The sequence below is a fragment of the Parasteatoda tepidariorum genome, chromosome 7 (assembly GCF_043381705.1).
Source record: "Parasteatoda tepidariorum isolate YZ-2023 chromosome 7, CAS_Ptep_4.0, whole genome shotgun sequence".
NCBI lineage: Eukaryota > Metazoa > Arthropoda > Arachnida > Araneae > Theridiidae > Parasteatoda > Parasteatoda tepidariorum.
In genome coordinates this window covers 6,515,456-6,539,737 of record NC_092210.1, presented here as the reverse complement: position 1 = coordinate 6,539,737, position 24,282 = coordinate 6,515,456, and the positions used below count along the sequence as shown (strand labels likewise).

At 29.8% G+C, this 24,282-nt stretch overlaps 1 protein-coding gene across 2 annotated transcripts in view; it reads left to right on the top strand.

Annotated features, from left to right (window-relative positions):
- The first annotated feature begins 7,286 nt into the window (after positions 1-7,286).
- Positions 7,287-24,282, top strand: part of LOC107455175 (Octopamine receptor in mushroom bodies) — a 207,486-nt gene continuing 190,490 nt past the window's right edge. Inside the window, exon 1 of one of the 2 annotated variants that reach the window (XM_071183016.1) lies at positions 7,287-7,522. The gene's annotated coding sequence lies outside the window, so the exon portion shown is untranslated. The remainder of the gene's footprint in view (positions 7,523-24,282) is intronic. The other variant, XM_016072652.3, reaches the window with a different exon arrangement.

Below are 24,282 nucleotides of genomic sequence, written 5' to 3'. Positions count from 1 at the left end.
AATAATTAAAAAAGAATTGAAAAGCGGAAAACGTGGGGTGCATGAAATACATAACAGTACATATACACATACATATCCACATTTTCTTACTCATGCACATGCACATACATATGCATATACACAAACATATTCCACATACACATCCACATTCAGATGCAATTACAATTACAGATATACATACACATATTCTCAAGAGCACACATGCACACACTAATATAACATTACTTACTGTTATGTATTTCATGCGCCCCACGTTTCTCGTTTTTCAATTTTTTTTTAATTATTATTCTCCACTACAAAAACGTGGTTTTTAAAAATATTATTTTTTATTTTGAATTTTTAATATATTTATGTCCGTCTATCCGAAGATTATCGTTTATTTGTGTTCATTTGACATATTTGTCCCGGGAAGAAAGATAAATACAAGTTTAGTTCTAAAAAAAAAAAAAAATAACTAATAACTTTTTTTGTACTGTCAAAATAGACGATTAGAATTTTTTCTTCTTAATTCAGTTAAATACTGATTTTTTGTTTAAAAAAATTTAAGAGGGGGGAATTGAATTTTTTTAACCGACTCAGTTCGTATCAATTTCTGATGAAAATAAAGAATTCAAAACAAAGAATTTTCATTTCAGTTTTCTCCATTAATGTAGCTAGTTTTATTTTATTTTATTTATTTTTTGAAAGTTTGACAGTGTTTTTGTATTAATTATTTCTTACTTAAATAATAGTTTGCTAAGTTTAATGTGTATATATTTGACAACTACCTTTTACACAAATTATGCTTAATAATTAACGTTCATTTGTGTCCATTTGATATATTTGTGTCCACCTATCTGAAGATTATAGTATACTTGCGTCCATCTGATATATTTGTCAAAGGAAAAGAGATAAATTGAAGTTTAGTTCCAGAATAAAAGAACAAATCGATTTTTTGTCCCGTCAAAATCTACGATTAGAATTTTTTTCTTTTCATTTCAGTTTAATATAAATTTTTGCTTAAAAATGTTGAAATTGAATTTTTGAACCGAATCAGTTCATATCAAGTTCTGATGAAAAACAAAGAAATTTTTTTTTCTGAAACAAGGTCTCATATTACTTAAAAAATAAAAGTAAAAATTTAAGTTTCATACCGATTTCTGTTTTAAAATAAAGAGACAAATCAAACTTTCCTCCAGTAAAGAAATCAAAATTATACTTGAACTAATCCTTTGAAGATGTTTAAATTTCTTGGGCTGCGAATACTAAAATTTAGTGCATAATTTCACATTTAATGTAAATATATATTTCTTGCGTTTCAGAAAAAAGCTTGCAAAATAAAAACGTGACATATTTATTTTAAAGGTAATATTTTGGCAACTAAATCGCTTTTTAAAACATCATAAACTCTGCTCGTTTGTTTATTTATACTACGAGCCAAAATACACTGGCATTCCTTTAAAAGATCAGTAAACACTCGTTCATTTCTTTCTTTTTGTTTTGGTAAATGGTTTTACTTTAAAACTTTTACACTTTGTCAGTTAGAATGAAAATCACTTTGGTAGCATTCACCATGGCAACGATGTTACGGTATAATTTCTTTAACCATCTCAACATATTTCGTTAGTAATAAAGGTAGCCTTTTTCTTTAAACTTAATTTAAAAAAATTTTAAATTTTATTTAGTTCGTAAACTACTATTTTTCTTTACCTTTTTATATAAACTTTTTTAACTTTTTAAAATTATCTATTACGACGACGTGCTTAAAGTACCATGATGATTATTTATGTATATATAACCGTGAATGACCGAAATCAAGAGAACGTCAACTTTCACCGGTGAATGTCAACAATCAAATAGTCGCTTTGGTGAATGTCCGAAATATTTATTATATCCGATTCGATATTAATTTATTCGTTGATATTATTAGATTTATTCGATGTTTAAATATCTCCCGATGATAGAATAGGAGAAACATCAGTGTTCGGAGTGCGGAGCTTTATTTAATTAACTTCACGTTAATTGACATTTGAACTTATGCGGGGAAACTTAGCTCAGCTTTATCCCGCCATTTTGCTTAAAAACAATCAACTGGCACTGACGTCATAGGTCATATGTGTGGGTATTATGATCTTCTTGAAGACTAAGTAACCAATTACTATTATATTTCATCGAAAATAGAATTTAGTTGCTCTTGTTTTTTGTAATTATATAGGCTTCATCGTTAATAAATTGAATTATATCCTCATATATTTTTCTTCATTATTTAAAGTAGTTAAAATTTAGTTTTGGGTCATTAACACTAATGTGTAGCAATTGTTTTCGCTGTTATTTTAACCTTTATTGAGTATCTTTGGAAAATGGGTCTATTAGATTAGCCAAAAATTCAAACTTGCGCGTTCGTGATGTATATGTTACCGCGAATGACCGAAATCACAACTTTCACCGGTGAATGTCAACAATCACATAGTCACTTTGGTGAATGTTCGAAATATTTGTCATGTCCGATTCTACATTAATTTATTCGTTGATATTATTATGTTTTTTTCGATATTTTCATATCTGCTGAGGATAGATGAGGAGAAACATCAGTGTTCGGAGTACCGGTTAAATGCATACGTGGGCAGTGACACTTGACCTTAGTAAACATCGATGTAGGGCATACCAGGCAAAATGTATACCGAGTAGTGGCACTTAACTAGACCTAGTATACATTTCGGACATTTACCAAAGCGACTACGTGATTGTCAACATTCACCGGTGGAAGTCATCAACCACCAATTTCTGCCATTCACTGTAACACATATACATAATTTGAATACACCCTTTAATATATGAATTTGATAATTTACACACGTTGCAATACTTTGCAAAATTGTGTGTATCTTCGCTTACAATCAACACTTTTTGTAAACTTAAATAAGTTTATAAATTAAATTTGATTAGTTATCACTACTCACATAATAAACATNAAAAAAAAAAAAAAAAGAGAACTAAGGCCGATCAGCCTGAATAAAAATTTGGCGAGCCGCACAATATAGGTTAGAGGGCCGCATGCGGCCTGCGGGCCTCCAGTTGGACAGCCCTGATGTAGGGCATACCGGGCAAAATGTATACCGAGTAGTGGCACTTAACTAGACCTAGTATATATTTCGAACATTTACCAAAGAGACTACGCGATTGTCAACATTCATCGGTGGAAGTCAACAACCACCAATTTCTGTAACACATATACATAATTTGAATACACCCTTTAATATAAGAAATTGATAATTTACACATGTTGCAATACTTTGCAAAATTTTGTGTATCTTCACTTACAATCAACACTTATAGTAAACTTATATAAGTTTATAAATTAAATTTGATTAGTTACACTACTCACATAATAAACATAATTTGAAATGCTCTGTAAAATAAACTGAAGTTCAATAGTTTGCTCAGTAAATTTAATAATTTATTACTGAGTAAACTATTATAAAGTGCTTTGATACTTTACACTAATATAAATATCAATTGAAACATTAATTTGTTATGAATGAACTGTCCCTTTTCCAGCTGTGTAAAGGTTAAATAAACCTTGGTTTTAGCATTCACAAAGTTGTAACTATTTGCACATATGTTGTTTCACCTGCGTTTATTACAAACAATCATTGGAATTTATTATAATAAGTCGAAAAAATACTCATAACGCTAAAGTGCATTTTTTGAATCTATGACATACATTTCAGAACTAGTTCAGTCATTATTAAGAAATTATTCAGGCAAATAATTATAAATATTCAGTACTGAAAACAGAAATTATCTCTTCAAATCGAAAGTGAGTTTTTTAATCTATAAGACACATTTTTTAAAACTATTTAAGTTATATTATTAAGAAATTATTCATACAAATAATTAGAATATTCAGCACTCCAAGTTGAAATTATCTCTTCGAATTCGAAATTATATATTTCTTTTAAATATACACATTTTTTAAAACTATTTTCAAATCATAAGTAAGAAACTATTCATAAAAATACTTGAATTTAACATATATTGTTTTGTTTTTGACGGCTTGTTTGAGAATGACAAGCAATGAAGTTTTATTTTATACCAAGACTATGGGACCTTGCCTCGTTTTTCAGACTGTTTTTGCATGATGAAGATATTGTTACCAGTACATCTAAATCTTCTACGATTAAAATCTATGCAAAAAATGAGGAAAAGGTCAAATAAGGTAATACGAAAAAATATCTAAGCAGAAAATTTAGCAAAAAAAGTAGATTAAAATGTATTCAAAATATTTGTGCGAGGCTCTTATTTAGAGAGCTCCTTTTAACGATACAGCTTCATGTTGCAGTCAAGAGTGTACTAAAAACAATTCTTTCAATTATTTACTTCTAGTGTTGAAAGTTAAATTTGAAAAAAAAAAAAGTCATTTTAGAAAGAAAAAAAAAAAACACTTCTCATCTCTTAAAGCTAACTAATTTCCATGATATAAAATTTAATGCAAACCTAAACAAAAGAATAAATATTTATTAATTTAAAATAGCTTTATCGTTCATTATTAGAAAATTAATTTTTACACGTAATTATATCATTTGGGATCATTTTTATAGAAGATAAATTTTATTCATCGATTCGTCTTTTCATGACGCGTACAGAAATGACATTTACGCACCAAGAAAATGACGCTGAGTAAAATAAATAGTTTATGAAAAATCATGCACCTTCGATAACAATTTCGGAGTCAATGGAGGTAACCTCTATGAACAACCACCTTCATTAATGACGATCTACCCGCCTCTACATTTTCTACACGCCTCTAAAATTTCAAGCTTCTAGCGTTAATTCTAAGAGCGATCACCTCCATCATACTGTGGAACAGAAAGTGGTTGCTCCCGAGAGGTTTCACTGTATATATTTTTAGAATTTTTATGCAAAATGAAAACAATAAACGTACGCATTACTGGCTGCTAGGAAATATTTAAGAGATGTGAAAACAAACCGTTATCAAAATGTGATAAATGATAAAGAATTACTGGTCAGCAAAATCTGTAAAAGTGTTTCTAATAATCGTCTTGCAAATCGTCCTGTCGCAATCAAACAAGTTTCGGTGTTAACAGTTCTTTTTAACTGTACTTTGTCAGATTTTTATAGAGTTTTTGTTTACTTTTCGGTTATTCTATATTAAATTACTCTATATATATTATAAATCCATATTATTTTATATTATAAATCTATATTATTCCTTATTATAAATCTATATTAAATTATTCTATATTATAAATCTACATTATTTTATATTATAAATCTATGTTATTCCTTATTATAAAACTATATTAGTCTATATTCTATATTATTCTTCGATTCTATATTAAAATATTAATTTGTATACCTATAATTAATATATAATAACCAAAAATAATGACTCGTTTAAAAATATTAGTTTGTGACGTCTTTTCATTTTTGTCTACATTTCTTATAAGGATTCTAAAAATGTATATTAGGGGACATCTTTAGGAATCACTCCACATATATTTCGATTAAAACCTTATTTGTTTGTTTATTTTCATGATGTTACCTTTATATATTTTTAATCTCATTTTTTTCGAATGGCATACCCGCAAGTGACGTAATGTGGGTATCTCGATCCTGATTGGTTGTTGAAACGTGGCTTTTGTTTACGTTAGCAACTGTTCCTTCCATTCCATTTCGAGTCAGCCAAACCCCTCAAATATCAATTCTCTTAAGTGGCGCATTCTAAATTCATTCTCAGATATTCTTTCTCAAACATTTCAATTCTACCACTTTATATTTACACAACACGCACGATAGGCATGGAGACATGTGGAACATAATATAATTAATTATGCGTCGAAGTTGCCAGGTGCACAAAACAAAAATATATCACGGTTACAATAAAATACATGAACAAATAATAAATATAAGTAAAAGAAATAGACGAGGAAGAATTATATTTCAACTAATTCGATGTGCGATACGGTTCTGTATTAAATTAGCTTATCGTTAATTAACATTCTAACTTATGTAGAGAAACTTAGTTCAACTTTAATACACCATTTTGCTGATAGAGATTAGCTGGCGCTGACGTCATAGGTCATGTGTCTGGGTATGGGAGATCGTTATCTTGAAGTGCAAGTATCCAATTCTTTATATTTTGAATAAAAAATCAAAATAATTAAAATAAAATTAGTTTTTCATCAAACGATAAAAATTAGACTTTACAACGATTAACATAAATGTAGCTCACATACAGGCTTGTGCGAAATGTTTTCAAAATATTTATTTTTTCTTATAAAATAAATTTCGATAATAATTCATTTCTTTGCATCTTTAAACAAAATTTCTATCTTGTAATCTAAACGTAAAATATGTTAAATTTAATTGATGCTACTTTATCGAAATTTATCAAAGTTTAATAGATATTTCTTAATCAATGNATCAAAATTTAATTTATACTGTTTTCTTATCAAAGTTTAATAGATATTTCTTAATCAAAGTTTAAACGATGCTATTATATAAAAGTTTTCTTCATGTTTCTTCATCAAAGTTTGATTTATATTTCTTTATAAATATTTAATTGATGTTTCTTTAAAGCGTATTAATTCATGCTTCTTTACCAAAGTTCAATTAAAGCTTTTTTTAAAAAAAAAAAANAAAAAAAAAAAAAAAAAGAGATAACTGATATTTATAAATCAAAATTTAAACGATGCTATTACATAAAAATTTAATTCATGTTTCTTCATCAAAGTTTGATTTATATTTCTTTATAAATATTTAAACGGTGTTTCTTTAAAAGGTATTCAAGTTTAATTGAAGCTTCTATTATTTAAAAAAAAAAGAGGTCAATGGATGTTTTGAATCCTATTTAAATAGATTTCTATCAAAATGTTTCGTTCTTATTAATAAAAAAAGAAATAATATTTATATCTAAAATTTTACCTAAATTTTTAATTTCGGTAACCTTTTTTAAAAAAAATCAGTTAAGCCTCAAATTGCCATGACTATGAAAAACAAAATTTACGCACGCAGGCAAGCTTGTTTGAAATAAATTGTTCGAATGATTAATGCGAAAGAAAGAGAATAGTCTTCGAAATATTTTAACTGTTATTCTCGTATAAAGTAAATACCATTGTCAATTATTCAGTTCTTCGAATCTCCAATTAAAATTTCGAACTCTTCGAGAAAATGCTGGATTTCTTTCTTCCCTTGATATCTGGACCTGCAAATAACAGCGTGTATCAAAATGCCAGCCCCACCTACCTTTTCTTTCGGCGCATGCGCACTAATTTTCTCCTCTCTCTTCAAAGGTGCACTTCGATTCCTTGACAGTTTGAGGCCTGCGGCCGGACCTTTCGCTCACGGGACACTCTGAAATATATATATATATATTTATATAAAAAGGAAAAAAGAATTTCTTTATTTCTCGACGACACAATATTGTCACTTCCCGTGTTGCCGCAAATTTTTGTCAAATTGGTGTTTATTCTTTTTGTTGGACGTCTTTTCTAGAGTTTGCTTTTTCTAAGAACATTTGGTGAGTCGAATTTTTAATTTAACTTATTTAAATGCTTTAATCTAATTACTTAAGGCTCATGGTGCCTTATTTTGAAATCTTGTATTTTGAAGGAGTTTAAAGTTAATTTTTGTAACCTTTCAAATAGTATTTTGATATGTTTCTCTCTTTTTTTATTTAAAAGAATTTTAAATATGTTTTGAAGTTAATTATTTATTATAATGTAGTATTTTGCTCTGTAATTATTTATATTTTCTAAGACAGTTATGCTATACTTTACTTAAGTTATTCTTTTTCTCCGAAAAGCATTCTGATATATTTTCGCCGAAAAGCAATTCTGATTCTCCCCTTTCTCGAAAGTTGTCTAATGTACTTTCCTATAAATGCCAACTGGACTGTTTTGGGGTCAGGGAACTGGCCTTGCATGAGAAAGGTTCTGGGTTCGAATCCCGGACAAGTCATGGATTCAATCTCTGTATTATCTGGCCTTACTGTGGGAGCAACGTTGGCCCACCTAATAGGGTGCCCGTGAGAAGTGGCCAACAAAGCTGCCCTATGGGTGCCTGAACTGACGAAATGTTAACACAGGTGGGCATTAGAAATAAATAAGTAAACTTTCCCATAAATTTATTTATAGCACAAAAGGTGTGTTTTCACTGCTAAATTATGTTCCTCAAAAAGTGTTTTATATATTTTGTTGAAAAATTATTTATCCTCTAAAGAAAATTTCGATATGTGTCCCTTAAGAAGTGCTGTGAATTATTTTGCTGTTATAAAAAAGAGTTTCGATATATTTTGCTGTAAAGTTATCTCAAAAGTTGCTTTAAAATATTTTGCGGTAAAATTATGTCCCTCAAAAAGTTTGTTACACGTTTCGCCGAAGATTTATGCGCAAAAGGATTATTTTTTTTAAAAAAAGAAGTTATGTTCTTTTTTCTGCTGGAAAGTTATTTACTTTTGTCAGGTACACTATTATCCCCTCTCCCCAAAAAATTGCTTGTAATGTAAGTGCAGTGAAACCTCTCCGGTGCGACCACCCTCCGTTCCACAGTTAAATGGTCGTTGATGGAGGTTGGTTGTTCTTAGAGGTTTACCTCCATTGACTTCAAAATTGTTATCGAAGGAACATGATTTTACGAAAGCAATTTTAATTTTAGTCAGTGTCGTTTTCTTGGTGGGGAAATATCACTTCTGTTGACGTCATGACAAGACGGATCTATGAATAATATTTAGCGTGTATGAAAATGATCCCAACTAATATAATTATGTGCAAAATCAAATTTACCAATTATGAATGATAAAGCTATTTTAAACAAATAAACAATTATGTTATTTGTTTAAGTTTGCATAGAATTCTATATCATGAAAATTAGCTAGCTTTAAAAGATGAGAAGAGGTTTGTTTGAGATGATCGTTTTTCCCCCTTCTAATTTAGCTTTCAATTTTAAAAGTAAATCATTAATAGCATCGTCCTTAGCACACTCTGACTGCAACATGAGGTTGTAGAGTGAAAGAGAGTTCTTTAAATTAGTGTCTCACACAAATAGTTTGAATAGATTTTTAACTACTTATTTGTTTTGTTATTTTTGTGTGATTTTTATAATTTTTTGCTTTGATATTTTTTTTGTATTTCCTTATTTGACCTTTTCTGCATTTCGCGCCCTGTCGCTGGGAGAAGTTTTAATGGTCTCTCCCAAAGGTTTTCTTCAACACAAAGTCTATGGAAAAAATTCCGTGCCTCCCAAAAGTGCTCGTAAATACAGGTGGTCTTTTCTGGAGGTTTCACTATACTTGTCCCAAAAAGTAGTCTGGATAAACCAATATTGGAGTCCTTTTTAGGACCGCTTTTGTGGACTTGAAATGTGGACTTTTCTAAAATAATTGAGTAAGTCAAGTTTCCAAAAGAAAGAATTAATGTATTTTCTTGTGAAGTTCCCTCAAAAGTTGTTTTGCTTTTAAGTTATATACCACAAAGAGTATTATACATGTTTTGCTTCAAAATTATCGTATTGTAAAGTTGTTTATCCTCCAAGAGGCGTTTGTAAAATATTTTTCGTTTTGAAATATTTTTTCCCACAATACAAGGTTCTTTAAAATTAACTATCCTTCAAAGTTGTTTCGTTTTAAAGTTATGTCCCTCAAAAAGTGGTTATATTTTACAGGAAAGTAATTTTTTATCCTCTTGAAAAGCTGTTTATATATTTTGCTGTAAAGGTCATTATTTCCAAAAACGCGTTTCGGTACGCTTTTCTGAGAATCCCGAAGAATCTTATATTTTACAGTAAAGTAATTTTTTATCTTCTTGAAAAGTTGTTTACATATTTTGCTGCAAAGTTCATTATTTCCAAAAACGCGCTTCGTTATGCTTTTCTGTGAATCCAAAAAAAAAATTTATATTTATTTTCTGTAAAGTAATTAGCTATTTTCATTTTTAAATGCTATTTAGAGTACACCAAGCATGCCAAGATAGGCAGGATTAAACACGATATAAATTTCTGCTTGTTGTAATTGCGATCAAATTCCTAAAATATTACGCGTTGAGAGATCGACGGGATAATCCCAGAGTACCACAAAAATTGGTCCGAGATAACCTGGTTGGCAGGGCGCTGAACGCACGCTCGTGAAAGCGGCAGTTCGAATCCAGCTGGCCGAAGACTCCCGTGTAGTAAATGGTGACTGGTCCCCGTTAAATCGGTCAGATCACAAAGTCCTCCAAATTCCCATAACAAATCATACCTCTGGGGGTACTGAATTGGAGATGGCAGAAGTCAAATTCCATCAAATTCCTGCCATAGAGGGAACCACTGAAAAGCAAGATCTGGAACCCTCTGCCTTAATGGCCGACGACAGCAACCACCATAAAAATTTATGCAATGATTTCCAAGAAATTAAATTTTCCCTTCTTCTATGTTCTGGCTGCTTCGCTAAATCGAGAATATTTGATGAAAATAATCAGGATAATTTCTCCAATTCTAAAAGTTTTTGTAAAAGGGCAAATATAACTCTCTTATGGGGAGGAGCCATTCGTACATCCATTCATTTATCCACAGATCGCAATTTTGAACTAAACCAGAGAACGATCAATCTCCAATCCAGTACCCCCAGAGGTATAATTTGGCGAAGAACTGGTATTAAAATAAAATCTTTTCACTTTAAAGGAAACGCAATAATTGTAAATAATGGTGCCTGCTTTGTGCCTTTGTCAAAATTTATTCAAGCGAAATTCATGCCATTTCAGGTAAAACTATAACCAGGAAAATGAATGAAACTATTAAGAAGTCTGCCTTTTTTTTCCCATGAAATATTAAAAAAAAGAAAATACTTACTTTTCATAAAAGAATTACTTACTTACTTACATACTTACTTTTCATAAAAGAAGACTGCAAAATCTTTTTCTTTTTCCGTTTATCTTTAATTTTTACTTGTTTTTGGTTTTTTCTATTAGCAATACTTATGTTATATTTTTAATTGTTTTTTTTTTCAGTTTTAATTTTTTTTAAAATTTACAATTAAAGAAAAAAAAATTCTGAAGTGGGAAAAAATGTGCAGATTCTAAGATAATCTGCATCTCCGGCTGACGTGCTAACGGGTTTCTTACTGGTATTCTAGGTATTGCAGGAAATGATAAGGAAATAACCTGTTGGACCACGATGATATAGGGTCGGGTTTTTTGGCATACAAGTTCCTCATAATAACCCATCTCGTTCCATAGTGGCAGTAAATGTGCTTCTAATTTTACTTAACTCGTCTCAAGCAATCCACGATATGCTCGATCGATGACATATCTCGGGATCTAACTGGCCATGGTAGGTCTGTCTGGAAGCAGTCTTGTGACATCCCTGCTGTGTGTGGCTTTGTTGAAAAATGGCTCTTGGAAGCCCTGCCACGAGTTGCAACACATGTGGTTGAAAGATTCCAGGAATGTTCTGCTGTGCTGTCATGACTCTGTAAATCAATATTAGCAATGATGTTTGTTGTTTGCGATAGCATCACACTGACTTAGGAGAGGAGTGCCGCTGAACAGCGTAAGCAGGATTAACACCCACCTAGCTATCATTGCAACTCAAAGATAGTCTGCATTTCCGGGAGAAGAAAAACTTTATTGCCTTAGAAATATGAAATTTTTTACCTTAGATAATTAACAATTGGGTACTTGCAACTAATCACATGGTTGTGTCGAATGACGTGGTTGTGCATGGCGTGCTGACATTACAACTTGAAGACGCTTCTTTATATCTCGTTTAATCAATTTTTGGTGTTTTTAATTGTATGCCTGTGTTTGTATCGTACCTGATTGGCTGACCACGCGGAACTTCTCTTACAAGTGATAAATTAATTTACGTGTAAATGGCAATTTTAAATATAGAATCTAGATTATCCCTTTCACTGATTTTTTTTAAAGTTCATTTTAATTTAAATTATCTTTTCCCCTTTCACAACGGTTAGATTCTTTTCAGGGCATTTAGCATCATCTCTAATTTTCCGAGATTCAAATTCCTCTTCGCACTATTTTCTTTATCGTTTCTACCTTTCTTTCCTTACACACTTATAGTTTTTTCTTTCCTTTTTTTTGTCTCACTTAATTACTAACGTTGTTTTATCAGCTCACTTAGAAAGTTGATGATGTTTGTCGTAATATAGATGATTCCTCTTTGTATCTATAAGTTCCGCAGTGGACTGATCCTAAAGACACGGTTCCCAGTGGAACACCGAAGTAAAACATCTCTGGCTGCGGTCAGCCTGCGCAGGGACCGAGAGTGTGCTGTATAGGTCTTCGTTAATCTATTCTAATGTAAAGTGCTCGACTTCCCGAGCAGGTCGGTCGGGTTACCAAATCAGGCGAGTCACCTCCCCTGCAGAGGATCAAAATTGCGATGGCATGTCTTAGGATCATCCTCGGGGATATGTCCCAGACCGTCGCCAATAGCCTATTGTGGAGCTCTAGTGCGACGTAAATAAAGTACGCACGCACGTACTTTAATATATCCATTAAATTCAATGTTCCGTTCAATTCCATTACTATTCATTACGGAATGATTTCCGTATTTGTGACTGCAACCCTTTGTTCCTGCTGACGAAACGCCATTGAGGGATATACAACTGCGATATGCGGTGATAGCGGTTTGCGCTAGTGATTTTCTAAAACCTGTTGAACTGCGCTGCTAACAGCTTATTCCCCTTTGAGAAGAGTTGGTGTACTGCCCTCAAATATGCATCTAATAGTAATTTTTTATGTGTGGTAAATTTATTTACTTCTGAAATTTAACTATATTTAAACAATGAAAACAAAAAAGAATTTTTTGTTAATTTTAAGATTACAATTATAATGGCTTTCGAAGGTTTGAAAATTGGTCTAAATTTTAATTAGAACAATGAAATTTCTTTCGAGAATATCGGTCAAAAAGTTTTAAAAATTTTTAAAAAAAAACATTGATGCCCATTTTGTAGTCTTAAGTTGGTAAAAAATAACAAGTTCTGGGAGCAATACTAAATTTTAATTAAATTGCAAAAACCTTACTTTAAAGTGGTTACATTTTAATGAATTTTAAACCAATTTTAACCAGTCTATATTAACCAAACTTCTGCATATAATTAAGAAAAATATGCACAGAAAATATTTGAATTTTTTACCGTTCATCTACTGAAAAGTTAATAACTACAACACTGACCAGAAGCCGCGGTTGACAAAAATAATATATATTTTTTTAATCGCAAAATCGTATATATTGATTAAATTCTGATTTTTTTGTTTTTGTTTGAATAAATTTTTTGGATTTTTTTCAAATTTGTCATCTAAAGCATCTGATAAAATATTTTAATAAGACTTAATATTGGTTAAAAATAATATAACTAAAATGGTTATTATTTCTTATTAAAATGGAGGAAATTATTGTTATATTATTACATACTCACTCCTATTCACATTTACTCTATTTCGAAACATTATAATTTACATGAATATCCCTTTCGATATTTCTTAGTTAAAAATCCTCATTATCAATAAAATCGGATTTAAAAAAATCACCCCCTAAGTAATGCATTTATTAATTTTATTGAAGAAAAATATTTTATGTTTAAATGATATTTTTTTCAATCAATACTTTTTTTTAATTTTATTGATTTTTTTAAATCACTAAGATTTTTAATGAAAGGATATATATAGTAATTTCGGTGTGTTGGGATATTCATCCACTTTTAGATGCACCTGGATAATTTTTTAAAAAAATTTTTTCCGCACATGCGCTGTATAAAGCAACTACTTCAATTACTCTTATCTGGCGCAGTTATTATTATTATTATTTTAATTTTAAAGCTATAATTTCGTTATCAGTTTAAAATTGATTCATACGCTTTATTTATTTTTTTTAAATATTTAAGCTATAGCAAAAGTGGCACTAGACCTAGTATATACTTCGGACATTTACCAAAGGTCTAGTCATACTAGGTCTGGTTAAGTGCCATTGCCCGGTATATCCTACACTGATATTTTTTAAGGTCAAGTGCCAATACCCGGTATACATTTGCTCGGTATATCCTACACTGATGTTTTTTAAGGTCAAGTGCCACTGCCCGGTATACATTTGTCCGGTATACCCTACACTGATGCTTTTTTAAAGTCAAGTGCATTGCCCGGTATATATTTGCCCGATACTCCAAACACTGATGTTTGTTCTGATCTATCGTCAGTAAGTACTAAAATATCGAATAAATGTAATTATATCCACGAATAAATTAATATCAAATCGGATGTAATAAATATTTTGGACATTCACCAAAGCGACTAATTTGATTGTCAACATTCACCGGTTAAAGTCAACGACCACCGATTTCGGTCATTCACAGTAACATGCACATCATTTACATAATAACCTCATCAGGACGATTATTTCATAATAATCGTCATCTTTGCCTAAATAGCATCCGGCATTTCAAAAAAAAAAAAAAAAAAAAATTGGTTTTGTCTGCGATGATCTCGTAAGGCGATAAAGAATCATGCATAGTACAGGTAAGGAAGATATTAACCTCGAATGAAAAGTGGATGAATACCCCCAAGGAACCATTTATTAATTATATTATATGAAAATATTTTAAACTTAAATAAAAAAATTTTTTGCTAAGTATGTTCGTATTAAATGTTATGAAAATTATGTTTGCTTAAGTTAATGTTCATTTAAAAAAAAACACAGCTGATTTATATCAGTAATTTCATTTTAAAAAATCAAATGATTTGCTTTGTATTATTTTCTAGTTGTAAATCTAATCCTGCCAGCAGCATCTCAAATTTAATAATAACCCGGCTTAACTTGGCATATTATATTTCGATATATTTCTCGGCCAGGTAGAAGCTTATAGTCAAGATAGTGCATGATCTTCATAAATTGCAGCCTCTACAGGTCAATGAGAAGAGAGAGCTACTTAGAAGCGCAATCCTCATACTGTGAGGAGTGGGGATTATAGTTGAGGCAATTATTGAGCGCAGTTCACCACTGTCCGTGATATGTATTTAGTTGTTTTATTCATAACTTGATATGTGAGACGCTTGTGGATCACTGTGAATGGTCAACATTTGAGAGACAGACATGAATTATTGGAATTGAAAAGATTTCCAGCAAAATTAGGCACCGATAGTTCTGTATGGATGATGTATTCTACACTAGGGAGAGCTTGACTGCCTATACTTCCGGCTAACTGTTTTTGGTTGGTTTTGAAGCCATTTGGCTCAAAATGTGATCATTGTGTTTTCAGACTTTCTTAAGTAGTATTTCTTGTATGTATCATTTGTTACCTGATTTATTGTTTGTGTTTAAAATAATCATCATTTGAATCATCATTTAAAGAATTATCATTTGAATCGTCCTAACACTTTTTACCTGGTTAACCATCAACTTCGAAATTTAAACTTAAATGATAATTTGTAAAATGAACTTAATCTCACTGCTTGAACAATATGCTAACACTAACGTATGATGGTGAAAGGCTTGCACTAAGAACAATCAATAATAAGCAAGTTAAAAGAGGCCAAATCAAAACAGACAAAAAAGTGAGTTCTTTCTAAATCTAGCAGCCATAACACCATTTTTTTAATAATACATCTCCAAATAACTAAAACAAATTTTCACTTCAAACTCACCGAAATTACTTAATATCATTAATATCTCATGAAATACAGCAGATTTGTGCTCAGAAATTATATAATTTATTTCTTTTATTGAAAACGAAATTATCTGTTTGAAAATATCACCTCGCAGAATAAGCTGTAATAAGCAGCTGTATGCTTTCTAACCGGAAGTAGAGCATGTCAAAAGCTCGATAGTGTTGTTGTTTACATTTATATTGAAAACACCATCCATTGGAAGTTACACGCGTAAAAAAAACGTAAAAAACAAATATAATAAAGGTAACTCATGTAGTAGAATGTTAGTAGTAATTTTCAACTCGATATAAACATACAATTTTTGTATCTGCAATATTAGCATTTTTACGGTGACTTTTCGTAATTATACGTTGTACTCGCTAATCGAGCTTTTACCGTATTTAAAATTTTGCATCTTAAATATCGGAAACAAAATGCAGCTAATAATTTAAATCAATAGAATTAAATATGCAGAATTGAGCCTAGACTGCATGCTTATTTTTTTAAATTTTAATTAAGATATTTAAAACAAATATGCCGAATTATACCTAATTGCATACTGCATGCTAAATTTTGTTTACTTTAATAAAGATATTTAAATCAAATATGCCGAATTATACCTAATTCAATACCGCATATTAATTTTTGTTTATTTTAATTAAGATATTCAAATCAAATATGCTGAATTATACCTAATTGCATATTGCGTATAAAAATTTTGTTTATTTTAATTAAGATATGTAAATCTAATATGCAGAATTATACCCAATTCAATACAGCATATTAAATTTTGTTTATTTTAATTAAGATATTTAAATCAAATATTCAGAATTGAATCTTCTTGCATATGCTCCTATGCTACCAATGCTCATGAAGTTTTATTTATTTGGATTAACAGCAGAAATATTATTCGGTATAAACAACAGGGAGACTAAGCAATTAAAACTTACTATTTATTACTAGATGACAAGTGTTTTTATTAGGAAACTAAACTTTTTGTTACTTGGATTATACAGAACACAATTTATGAGCGGTAAAATACGGTTTTCAAACGAAATTAATTAAAAAAAGGATTTTAGTCAATTAAATTTAAATGCTTTTTTGCGTTAAAGAAAAATGAAAAACATTTTGTTGGAAGTAATGTTTTATAAAAGAATAATTTCCGCACACATAAATTTATATATAAATGAATATAATTTTTTTAACCTTTATATGATTCCAATAATTTTTCACTTAAATTTAATGCGGTTTTTTTTTCGTTCTTTTTATCCTGTACAGAAATTACACTCCTCTTTAGTCCCATGTATTCATATTTAAAATCCCATTTAACATAATTATTTTAACTGCTTATTTATTATTTTTTACAATGACCACACCAAGATAATTATAATAGTCAAGGTTTATTTTTACAATGACCACAGCATAATAATTATAATAGTCGGGGTTTTTTTTAACAATGACCACAGCATGATAATTATAGTAGTCTGGTTTTTTTACAATGACCACAGCATGATAATTATAATAGTTTACAATGACTACAGCATAATAATTTTTTTTTTTTTTTTTTTTTTTTTTTTTTTTTTTTTTTTTTTTTTTTTTTTTTTTTNTATTTTTTGGTTTGATAGTTGAGAATAGTATACATTTTTCACTATGATTGTGGACATTACACATTCTTCGTATCGCAATTTTCAAATTTAATGTTCTTCACTAATTTTTTTTATAAACCCAATTTCTAATGGAGACTAGTTAAAGAAACAGTGAAAATGTGTGTGAACTAGTAATTATCCTATAGTGACTGCTCCGCGAACAAATTTTCTTAATTCCTAACCCTGAATATTTTCTTTATTTGCATGAAGAAAAAAAAAGAATCAAAACACTGTATAAAATAAATCTTAATGCTGTAGACAAGTCACTCAATCTATGTTTGGTAATAAAATATTTTGGAGAAGTTTCGTTGAATGACCGAGAAATTGAATATCATTTTGACTCATCAAGGGATGGAAGACGAAAAAGAAATACTGTCTCCTATCAATTACATCCTCTGCCTCGACTCTAGAATAACTTTTATTTATTTTTTGTTATTATTATTACAATTTTTTTTGACATATGAGGCTATCCATTAACGATCTTTCATCCTATCAATCAATTGCGACCTTTTTTTTTTAAATAAATTTCTGTCTTCTTATTTTGCCAGAAAGCAGAGACCTTTTTGAATGCAAATATCTCAGTCGTAACTTACATTTACAACTGAAAGGTTTTTAAGTTTCTTTCCCTTAAAGAAGTCAAAGAAGCAGCTTGAATGGCAAAAGTAGACAAATTGCCGTTCGGTAAAAGTAGACAAATGGTACAAGCGGGACCTTTCCCCAGGGCGCCACACTTCTAAGACTCTAGGACATCCTCCCCAGAAAGGATAATTGACTGAATGTAAACAATAATAAGTTTCCTATAACCGGAAGAAATTTCGAGAACTTCCGGTGTATTCCTCCGCTTATGTTACGCTTACGTAGCGATGTGTGAACGGGCTTAATATTCTACGAAGTTTTTTACCATTTATAAGAGTTTCCTGTAATTTAAAAGTTCTAACTGGTTGTAAGTCAAAAACAAATTTAAGAAAATTAATATCACAGCATAAAATAAAGTGTAAGGTTAGCCATATTTTGAATGTTATCCCTTATTTGGCTATATTAGTGTAAAATATCGCTGCTTGATATATTTTGGGTTGCATCATAGCATGCTTGCGAAGACTTCCTAATTCATTTGTTGTTTGTTTGATTGAAAGTCAGATTGAAAAAATGCGTTATATTGTTAACACTATTAGTATAATAATATTGGATGGCGTGCTTTTTCAAGTTTAGGCTTAAAAATCAATCGGACGTAGTAACCCGGAAGTCTTACGACGAATTTTTACCCCTAGCGCCATCTGTGCGTAGCTTTACGTGGTCAACCATGCAGATTAAAATTTTTTGTTAAAAATTATAATTTGTTTTAAATTTTGTTTTTTAAAACATTTCTCACTTCTAATGGCCATTATTGATGTGTTTATAAATAAACTAAAAAATAGACGACAGTATAAAATTTGATGAAAAAGAATGACTAAAGCGTGAAGATGTTCATTTTTAGGAGTGAAAACCGAAAAATAAAAACACTTTTGTTTAAATTATATTGGTAAGAATATGGAGTCCTTGGACCACCGCAGAACGAAAAATTTAAAGAGACCCTTTTTAATTGCTTGCCCAGAGCCTCTCAAAGTACAGGACGAAATAAGTACATCTTACTGTAGGCCAGGGACTAGATGTAATATTTTAATAGTAGCGCTAAATTATGTGGCCACTTTTTCAAGAATTGATAATTTTAAGCGATTAAAAGAAATTTTAATGTAACGTTTTTCTCCAAATGGTTCTTTAAAAATTAACATTTCTAAAATGCAGAAAAGGAACACACGTAAAATAAAGTAATTTTCGTAATAATTCCTTTTTTTTCTTCTTTTTTTTTTTAACAAAATGCATATGAGATATCATTATAGATGAAAAGTATTGCGATTGTCAAACACATTTTTAATAGCTATTTGCTATATTTAGTGACTCTTTGACGACTGTTAATTTATTTCGCAAAGTCTAACGATGATTCTTGAAATTTTATTATATTTTAATACATTAACAATTACTTTATTTAAACTTAAAGCATGTTTCAAAATTGACCAATATATGAAAATTTAATTTTAAAAAAAGCGAGAGAAGATTCAAATTCATGCTTTCTATTGTCCTGTTTAAGAAGCGAATATTTTTCTCTACGAGTGTCAAAGTTACTTACCTTGTTTGTCAAAAGATGGCATTACTAACTGAGAAACCATGTTACTATTTTTTCAAAATGACCTCTCTTGGAAGCAGTAACAGTCTGAGAGCAAAATTAAGACTTCTTTATAAATATTTCCGACACTCAGCCTTTATCTTTAAGTCAAAAACGCTGTTTGTTGTCAACTAACCAAGAATATTGTCGAATTTTGCAGCTTTGGCTTTCTAACTAAAATTCTGTTGCATCAATCCATTTTTCTTCTACTGTTTTTATTTATTGTTTAAATATTTTTATTTATTTATTTATTTTGTTTTCATTTTGTTTGCCATTTTTGTTTTGGACAATCGACCTTCACAAATCATTTTATAAAGACAGTCACCTAAACAGTATTCGTCTGTTCAGAGAAAAAAAAATTCCCGATGGTCAAAATAACGTAGCTTATGATAATTTATATAATCTTTAAGGAGGAGAGCATTGCGCGTTGTTGCGCAAATAATTAGCATAAAAAAATAGCTTGATTCTTGATAGCGTTTCTCTCAAACTAAAAAAAAAAAGGAAAAATGATAACTTGCGACTTATAGATTTGCATGGTTAAAAATATTCTCACCAAACGCTATCGCGAACTGTAGGACGCTCGGTAGTTATTTATGATTTAACCTATAGTATTATTTTTACTGAATTATTATTACCGAGTTGTTTGTGACTATTTGTGACTTGACATGCAATACTATTATGACTTGACGCACTGTTCAAACTTAATATGATTTTTTTTTCTCCTTTTCATTTCAAATTTTTCATTTGCTGGAAAATAATACTAGTAGAAGTCATGAAAATTTTTTTAAGGCTTCATGTTTATAGTACACCTAAAATTTTAGGATAAAACCATAATGTTTGTGTTCAGAATTTTATTTAAGTCACTTTTTCTAACATTTATTTGTAAAATGCATATAAACGAAAGAAAAAGATTAGAAAACGAAAATAGAAAACATAACGTAGTAGAGAAGTCGGCAAAACTGAAACTAGTAAACCAGCTTAGAAAAAAATTTGGTTAAATATATATATATATATGTATATATATTAACGCATTGCTCTCCTGCATTAATTATTTGCGAAATTAACGAACTTGCGTAAATTAATAAGCATAATGAAAACAAAAATAAAGAGCAGTTCTTTTTCTAATAAGATCTCTTTGCTTTTAACCTTTCATTGCTGCTCTATTTATAGCTCAGTTTGTTTCACTTTTCGTCACCCACGTCAGAAAATAATCGGGTTTCTGACAATGTGCTATTAGAGTTTCATACAATATAGATATTTTCACAATATTAAATTTAGAACAAAATTTCTGAATGTAATGGTAATTTACTAAATAAAGTTTTGTAGTACTTGATTTTGTGCTAAATAAAATAGAAATGATTGATGATTTTTCCTTGGTTTTTCTGAATGAATGTTAAATAACACTGTATAAATCAAAATATATTCAATCAATGCCCCATAGAATAAGATTCTTAATCCAGGTAACAGATCCTACTAAATTCTAAAATTGTCAAAAATAAGAAAAATGCTCATGATTCTTTTTCCGTTAAAAAGTTTTTTCTTTCTTTTTTATTTTACTATTGAAAAGAAAAAATTTATTTAATTTGGCCAGTACTCGTTTAATTAAGATTAAAAATTAGGGGCTGATCCACCTGTTCGCCGCCGCTCACCTACCCCGATAATTGCTCCGCAATAATTGTTGTTTCCTGGCAGAAAGCAGTTTTTCTGCTAAAGTTAAAATTACTCACTTTACATATATGTACAAAAAAGAATTCTGTTTGCTTACGCTTGTACCTCCACTTCCCACATCCAAATATTATTATCTATTAGTATTATAAATATTTAGATCTATTGGTGAACAGAAGTAATTTTACNTTTTTTTTTTTAAATTAATAAATAGCATTGCTGTTAGCATTTTAAAATGACTTTGCACTAGCATTGACTGTTTTAAATAGTTAAAAAAATTTAATTGAATTTTCTTGACATATCTTTTCCTGGCATGATATTTTCCTGGCATGTCCCAAACAATGTTTCCAGTAATAACTAGCTTCAAAACTTCCCATAAATTTTTCAATTTTTTTTTATCCTAACCGGTGTAAGCCTTTCTAGAATATACGCTGGGTGTATTATTTACAAAAAATTAGTTTAAAATAATTTTTTCTGTCAATAATTTGTTTGTCCCAAGAAAATCTGTCATTTTCCTGGCTACTTTTATTTAGTGGTTTATAACCAAAATAGATAGAGCCAGCAATCAATATCTTATGTTAATAAATTGATTAGATACCCTTCTACATGAACATGTCTTGTTGCATGAATAAAGAACCAATTTTCTGGTTCAAAATCTATTTTAAAAATATTTTCAGGGTGAGTAGGTTTTTGTGTTGTCATTTTCCTGTCTTCTTAAAATCATTAATAACATAAACTACATAGATTTATTTGAGTTATTTTAAGAAATCCTGTTGTTTTCTGCAGAATATAAACGTCTTGCGCCAAAATATTAAATTAAAGTAAAGTTATATGCTATAAAATGGCGAATTTGTCATTATCCTGGCTTATGAATGCCAGAACATTGAAGTTTTACCAGAATTTTTTTTAACTGCTAGTAATGTAAGGAGGGAAAGCAAATATTAACCTAATACCAAGTTTATGTATGATTGTAATATGCTTGAGTGTAATCGAAGTTATTTATTTATCTAATGATTGATTATTATGCACAATCTCATTCTGCACATATCAGCAACAAAAAATTTTTTGATTCTTCCTACAGTGGGTAAAAAGAAATAATTTAAGCAATTTATGGTCCATCTAACATAAAGGACTAAGTTGAGTTACTTACTATTAGCCTAAAATGACTGTTTTTTAAACTTCTAAGCTAGTATGTCATTTTCCTGGCATTCAAGATTTGGTGAATTTCTATTTTATTTTTTTTCTCGAGCAAATGTCAATAAACTACGCTGCTCTCTGTAAGATATTAACAAGTGTAACTAAAGAAGTACACAAAAAAAATTTTTTAAATTATTTTGAAGACTTTAAAATTGAAGAAATTTTTTGGTCCGAATTGTCACGTTTAAAAATAATCACCCATATATATAACGCATTGCTCTCCTGCATTAATTATTTGCGAAATTAATGAACTTGCGTAAATTAATAAGCATAATGAAAACAAAAATAACGAGCAGTTCTTTTTCTAATAAGATCTGTTTGCTTTTAACCTTTCATTGCTGCTCTATTTATAGCTCAGTTTGTTTCACTTTTCGTCACCCACGTCAGAAAATAATCGGGTTTCTGACAATGTGCTATTAGAGTTTCATACAATATAGATATTTTCACAATATTAAATTTAGAACAAAATTTCTGAATGTAATGGTAATTTACTAAATAAAGTTTTGTAGTACTTGATTTTGTGCTAAATAAAATAGAAATGATTGATGATTTTTCCTTGGTTTTTCTGAATGAATGTTAAATAACACTGTATAAATCAAAATATATTCAATCAATGCCCCATAGAATAAGATTCTTAATCCAGGTAACAGATCCTACTAAATTCTAAAATTGTCAAAAATAAGAAAAATGCTCATGATTCTTTTTCCGTTAAAAAGTTTTTTCTTTCTTTTTTATTTTACTATTGAAAAGAAAAAATTTATTTAATTTGGCCAGTACTCGTTTAATTAAGATTAAAAATTAGGGGCTGATCCACCTGTTCGCCGCCGCTCACCTACCCCGATAATTGCTCCGCAATAATTGTTGTTTCCTGGCAGAAAGCAGTTTTTCTGCTAAAGTTAAAATTACTCACTTTACATATATGTACAAAAAAGAATTCTGTTTGCTTACGCTTGTACCTCCACTTCCCTCGTTCAAATATTATTATCTATTAGTATTATAAATATTTAGATCTATTGAGGAACAGAAGTAATTTTTCTGAGTAATCATTTTTTAAAATAACATTTATGTTATTATAACATTATATTGTTCAAACAAATTTGAAGAGTTCACAACTGTAATTTAATATTCTCGCTTATCAAACGGGTGGATGTATATTAAATACTATTTTTGCTTGCATCTCATTGTGCATGAAGCTGATCGTTAAGTTCTAAATCATTTGACAGATCTCTTTAACTGTAATTTATTACAATATATTAATGTTATTCTAAGAAAAATTATAATTGTAAAACGGTTAATAAGATTAGACTACCTTTCTAATTAATTTTATCTTAAAATGTAGCGCAGAATTACATTATAATAGTAATAAAAAAAACAACAATTCTCTTAGTTTCAAACTCTTGAATTAAAGGCATAAGAATAGTAGTATATGAAAATAACTTTAAATTAGGGATACAAAAATATCTATCTATCTTATTATATAAAACGCTTATACGTACGTATGTATGTATCAATAAAACCGATGATATTTCTTTTCTCGCGCTGGCAACAGTTTTCATTTTTAATTGATTGGATTCGGCGCTCAAGAGCACGTAGTGAGCATCATATCCCTAATCCATGTTATATAAAACGCTAATACGTTTTAATTGATAGGCTTCGGCGCGCAAGAGCACGTAGTAAGCAAAATTAAGGTTTAGAATTCGCGATCGCAACGCTCGAGTACGCCGTCTAGCGGGAGCCTGTAAATATCGGACATTAACTTAATACAATCACATTTTCTGCCATCAAAGTCATTGACTGAATCAGACGCCATTTTTTAGCAGCAAATAAGAAACAAAATTTCCCTAAGGAAAAGGCCGAAGAACTTGAAAAAAATCTCCAGAATATTAGTAAATCTTTCAGGAACAGAACACGCCAAACATTTGAAGAAAAATTCCTCAAT